Below are 6,191 nucleotides of genomic sequence, written 5' to 3'. Positions count from 1 at the left end.
TCAGCTCACTGTCTCTGCTTGATTGCTGTCTTTGACACTTCTCTTCCGATTTCTAACCCTCTTTCGCTTCGCCTCGCCATCAGGCTTCGGGCCCTGAAGTAAACATGTTCTCATCAGTGCCTGTTGTGATCAGATAGGCGTGTATCATCCACATCCAAATAGAACTGAAATCAGGTGCTACAACAGAGGCAAATATATATGCAATGGGCCTCATTATTTACAAGCCATCCACACCCCAATTACAAATCAAAAGAGTGCAATGGGCCTCATCATGTACGAGCCATCCACACCCCAATACAAATCAAAAGAGGAGCTACATCAATGAGGAGTCTGCTATGGGCTTAACTGTCTAGAGGCTATGAAACATTTAATTTTCACATTATTTCCCATCCGTCTTACTCTTAGTATATCAGGCAACTCCAGGCTTGCTTTTGCAGCATTAATTGTAACCTATACTTATGTGGGCTTTGGTTTCTTTTTCTCGCAGGAGAGTGGGTTTGGACCCTGCAGAAGGACACACATTAACATTTCGTAAAAGAAGACAGAGATGCAGTTATGATCTCATAATGTTAATTACACCCACTAGATCCTAACAATGAAATATCCTGGAAAACAATAAACGAAAATATAACCTTCACTCTGTTCCTTCTAAACTTCCTTTTCTCTGCAACTACTCCGGGTGTGTTTCCATCTGCTGAGGTCTTTCCTTCCGATGACCCTTTCAGTAGCTTCTCAAATTCTGTTTTTTCCATATGAATACGCTTCTCCTCATCCAACTGAGCAAACTTACGTTGCTGGATGGATGGTTGCTCAATAAACAGGGAGTTCTTTAGACTGTATATCACAGGAACACAAGGAACCTACAGCAAAGTAAAACATGCATGAACACATTGCTGCACGAAAAGTTGATAAGATAAGATGGAAAAATAGATTTGTTTATGTTGTTTCCATTAGATAGATGATATGATACTTGTTGGTTGTATTAATGTCCCTGAGCAAATTCTTTCAAATATAGAATTCAGGTGGATACATGGAAAAAGTAGAATGCTACAAAAGCATAGTAAATCTTCATACCTCTCATAGCTTTGCCCGAAGACCAGAATCCTCGGTGGCAACAAAGTAGTGCTCTGGATTCTTATCACCGACCAGGGACAGGATACAGTCCACTGCACTGACCACTTTGTCATGCTCGCAGCTGAAGACACAGATAAAATTCCAGAGGACAAACAATCAGCGCCTCCGCAAGTCACGATACTGCAAAACTATCCTCACTGAATGTAGTACTATGAATACACTCAACACACATCAACAGAAGTCTCTCTCAAGAAGGAAAAACACAATCAACAGAAGTCCATTGAACAATCCGTGTTTCAAACTCCTGTAAATCTATCCTTCCTGAATGACTAAACGTAGTAGTAGTAGTAGTACTTCATACGAACTGAAAGAACAAAACCAATGTGCACAATTCTGGTACACGTTTTTCAGTTCGGCCATGAAGTTTCATAGTTGGAAAATGGAACTAAGCTAACCAATGTAATCTGATTCCAATACATTATTTGCAGTTGGGATTATAGGAAGCAAACAAAAAATTGCCAAATTTACAAGATAACCGCAAACTATGAGGTTTCGATTAACGTTAACCAACAGTTCAAATTGCATCCAGGTTTTCAGATAGCCCAAACCCAAACTGGCTCTAATTCTGTGAGGTAATAACTAATATGACTGAAAAAGTGATTCATATTCGAAATCCATCAACGACCAATCAATTTCATAGTAGAATTTTAAGACGGTAAAAAAGAAGGAGGATAGAAGGGGGTCTGGCTATGGCAAGGAGCTGTGAGGCGTCGAACGCCTTGGAGTGGGACTTGCCGAGGCAGCGGAACTCGGCCTCGACGCACTTGGAGGTGAAGAGTGGGGCGTCCGAGAGGCGGAAAGGAGCTTGTGGAGGGCATCGTCAGCGGGGAGCAGGCCGTGGACGAGGAGGTGGTGGACGAAGGTGCCATCAATGAGCACCTTGTAGAGCTCACGGAAGCCGAAGCAGGTGGAGTAGAACTTGATCACCTTGCGATGCCTCGACCGTCTCTTCACCCTCCTCATCGCGGGCTGTGGGCAGGCGGTGGCTGCGGAATTTTAATTTCGACTTTTCGAGGCACATCGCCTTGCAAAGCACGCCTGTTCTTTAGGTATTGGTTGAGAAATCAAGTAGACTCTTTCACACAAAAAGGGAGTGTTGAGATTAAAGTGAATGATGATATAGGTCACTACTTCCAAACACACAAAGGACTGAGGCAAGGAGATCCGATGTCACCTATTCTTTTCAACATAGTGGTCGATATGTTGACAATTCTTATAGGAAGGGCTAAGGAGGCGGGCCAGGTAGGCGGTCTCGTCCCACACCTAATTGACGGAGGTGTATCCATCCTCCAGTACGCTGATGATACTATCATCTTCATCGAGCATGACTTGGCAAAAGTGCGAAACATGAAACTGGTGTTATGCTTATCTATAATCTATAATACTTAAACAGTTGATCCCCACTATCTTATTTTTCTTGACATGCAGCCTATCCACATCACCACACATGCCACCTCACCTCATCTATAGCTAATATTTATTTTTTGAATTGATCTACAGAAGACTTGATCTCGTCCGTACGTTAGACGCGAGATCCCTTCCATTCACTTCTCCTTCCTAGACCCGCGGGAGCTGAAGAGAGCCTTTCTCCAATTGAAACGTCTGCCCTGGAATCGCTCCTCATAAGTTGGCCTCCCCGTTTCCCATCTCCCCATCTTTGCCTAAGCGACACAATCCCCAGGCGGTGGTAGTTGCACTAGAACCCAACCTCCCTAGGGTTGGGGGCCGCCATCGGGGATAGAACCGGCAGCGAGGCTTGCCAAGCGAGGGCAGGATCACAAGACGATCAATCTGGAGGATGGGTGGACATGCAGAAGGGCATCAACATCCTCGAGGGCAAGCAAGAGCCGCAGTACATGTTCAAGGGTTACATGATGCGCTCTACACGTATGTAAGTTGCCTCCGTCCGACCATGCCTAGGTTATGCCTGTCGATCTGTTCCGGTGCTGACATGTGTGTTGTGTGTACAGATTATTCCCCTGCTTTGTGTCTATATGAATGCCGGTGCTGTTGGTTTTACGATCCAGTGAGTCAAGGCAAATCTGATTGTCTTTTTGTTTCTAATATGCACTGACGGGTGTGCATTTGTGTATTTTTTGGATTCAGGTGAGCGTGAGGTTGGGTTGCCTTACTGGCTGCGAATTATTACATTCTCATCTTACTATGTACTGCATGATCTGTTTCTGCATACCCCTTCTATAGCCATGTTACATACATGACCAGATTAACCAAGTTAACCAAAAAAGAAGAGATTATCATACAGCTATTGAGAACTCCATGTACAAAATGTTGAGATGGATTTTATTAATGTGATATATATTCTGGACTGTGAATTATTTGTTCCTTGGTAATTTGAAACGCGTGAGATTGCTTTTTACTCGATGTGTTTCAGGCCAGTTTATTTAGCTCCATGGGCCAAAACAAACAGCATCAGGAAGCTGTAAAACTGAAACATTCATTCTGACAGCTTGGAGGAATGCTGGATCCAGGCCCCATCTTTGCCAGGTTGTAATTGTATATAGATCTGCTCTCACTTGGCGTATATGAGGTGAGTATTCAACGATTTCTAATCTTCTAGCATGGCAACGTTTGTGTTTTTAGCCCACCCGACTCTGCAGCTCAGGTAGGGAGGAAGCCATCTAGGTTGCTCTTTTCTATCAGTGATAAGCTTACAAGCGGGGACAACGACGATGTTTCTGAAATTCAAGGTGTTGTGGTCCTGTTCACATACTCCAAAAAAATAGCTCAGGAAACAAAATAGCAGCACATACATGGATCCAACATCCAAATTTATTCCTTTTACATTCAGCTATAGCTATGCTGATTTTGATGCACTCTTTTCATGTATCTAACAGACAAGTGTTATCATTGAAAGGCTTCTTCGTTTCGAATTATTTGTATTAACATTACTGTCCTCGGTCTACGCAAGCAAGTATCTACATCCTTTGAAAGATATGTTTGCCGAAAATGTTTTGATGGACAGGAAATCATTATTTTATTTTTTTACATGGTTTATTTCTCCACACTAAAACATTTAGCAACAAAAATATCCCGCAGCAACGCGCGGGGAGTCATCTAGTTCGAACAATTGACTGGATTAAAGATTAACTTCGACAAGAGTGAAGTGTTCTGTTTTGGAAGAGCTAATGATGACCAAGATGCATACAAGCAATTGTTCGGGTGTGAATTGGGGGCTTTACCTTTCACGTGTTTAGGTATACCAATTCACCATCGTAAGCTGACCAACAGAGAATGGAAGTGTATTGAGGATCGATTCGAGAAAAAAAAAAGCTGATGGAAAGGCAAACTGATGTCATACGGAGGCCGACTAATTCTTATTAATTCGGTCCTCACGAGTATGCCCATGTTTCTCCTTTCCTTTTTTGAGGTTCCTGTTGGAGTTCGGAAGAGGCTAGACTTTAATCGATCACGCTTCTTCTGGCAGAGTGATGAGCTAAAACGAAAGTACAGATTTGCTAAATGGTATATAATCTGTAGGCTGAAAGACCAAGGGGGTTTAGGTATTGAAAACCTGGAGGTGAAGAACAGATGTCTTCTTAGCAAGTGGCTGTTTAAATCTTTCTATCGAGACAGAGGCCACTTGGGCTCAGATCCTACGTAACGAGTACCTCCACTCTAGAACCTTGTCCCAGGTGACAGTGAGGGCGACTGACTCAACTTTTTGGAAAGGATTGATGAGAGTTAAATCACTCTTCTTCAATAGGACAGGATTCATAGTTGGAAACGGTATAGCTAAGAGATTCTGGGAGGATACATGGTTAGGGGAGATGCCCCTAGCACTCCAATATCCTTCTTCGTATAGTATTGTTCAGCGTAGAGACGCTTACGTTGCAACAGTGATGCAGTCTACTCCGCTCAACATTCAATTTCGGAGGACGCTAGTAGGAAGCCATTGGGAAGCATGGCTCAATCTTGTGAGAAGATTGATGGATGTTCAGTTGTCTCAACAGCCCGATCAGTTGTGCTGGAAACTAACTAGGAATGGAGAGTTTTCGGTTAAATCCATGTACTTGGATGTTATCAATTCTAGCGCGATTCCCCGATCGAAACATGTTTGGAAAGTCAAAGTACCTTTAAAAATTAAAGTGTTTATGTGGTTTGTACATAAACAAGTTATCTTAACCAAGGACAATTTGGCAAAACGCAATTGGACAGGTTCTACGAGATGTAGCTTTTGTGACCAACATGAATCAATCAAACACCTCTTTCTTGATTGCCCTCGGGCAAAAATTATGTGGCGGGCGGTTCACATAGCATTTAACATTACTCCTCCGAATTCCATCACCATGTTATTTGGGACGTGGCTTGATGGGATAGATGTTTGACACATCGAGACACATTCGTGTAGGAGTATGTGCTTTATTATGGGTAGTTTGGAACTACAGAAATGATTTGGTCTTTAACAGAACAACAAATATTCATTTTTTGCAGGTTATCTTTCGAGCCACTGCGTTGATCCGTATGTGGTTGCTACTCACTCCGACGGAGGCCAGGAAGCGTTTGGTTACTGGATCTACCCGATGGGAGATGGTAGCAAAGGATATTTTCAACCGTTTTGAAGCGGTCATGTAATAGGATAGGCATTTAGTGTTCCTATCTTTTTATGCCAGCCGGTTGTGGCTTTTCTATTACTATTTTGCTCTTCATGAGCCTTTTTGTTTTTTTTGTTCGAGACTTGAAGATTTGTGTTGGACCTTTTGCTCATTAATAATCATGGCCATATGCATCGTTCTGATGCAGAGGCTGGGGCGAACCGCCCTTTTCGAAAAAAGGTATTGATTGGTATGTTTGGATTGGAACTCCATATAATCCAATCACAGTACCTATAAACATTCAGCTTGAAGTTTAATAAAGCACGTGTTTGCCTCAAAAAAAATTAGTGCTAATCTTGTTTATAATTTCGAGTTACAACGACTTTCGCTCCATATAAATCTGTGTCCGCATCGCATTCGCTATGTATTCATTTTCGCAGGCATATGCTTCCATATTCGTTTTCATAATTTCCATATTCGTTGCCAAGCTGTCGAGTGGCCGGA

General features: G+C 42.6%; 1 pseudogene; it reads right to left on the bottom strand.

The window, feature by feature from the left end:
- LOC119316184 lies at positions 1–2,097 on the bottom strand (annotated as a pseudogene).
- Between the last annotated feature and the right edge of the window lie 4,094 nt (positions 2,098–6,191).

Source organism: Triticum dicoccoides, chromosome 6A (assembly GCF_002162155.2).
Source record: "Triticum dicoccoides isolate Atlit2015 ecotype Zavitan chromosome 6A, WEW_v2.0, whole genome shotgun sequence".
Taxonomy (NCBI): Eukaryota; Viridiplantae; Streptophyta; class Magnoliopsida; order Poales; family Poaceae; genus Triticum; species Triticum dicoccoides.
The sequence above is the reverse complement of the archived record's forward strand: the minus strand, read 5'-3'. Positions and strand labels throughout refer to the sequence as shown.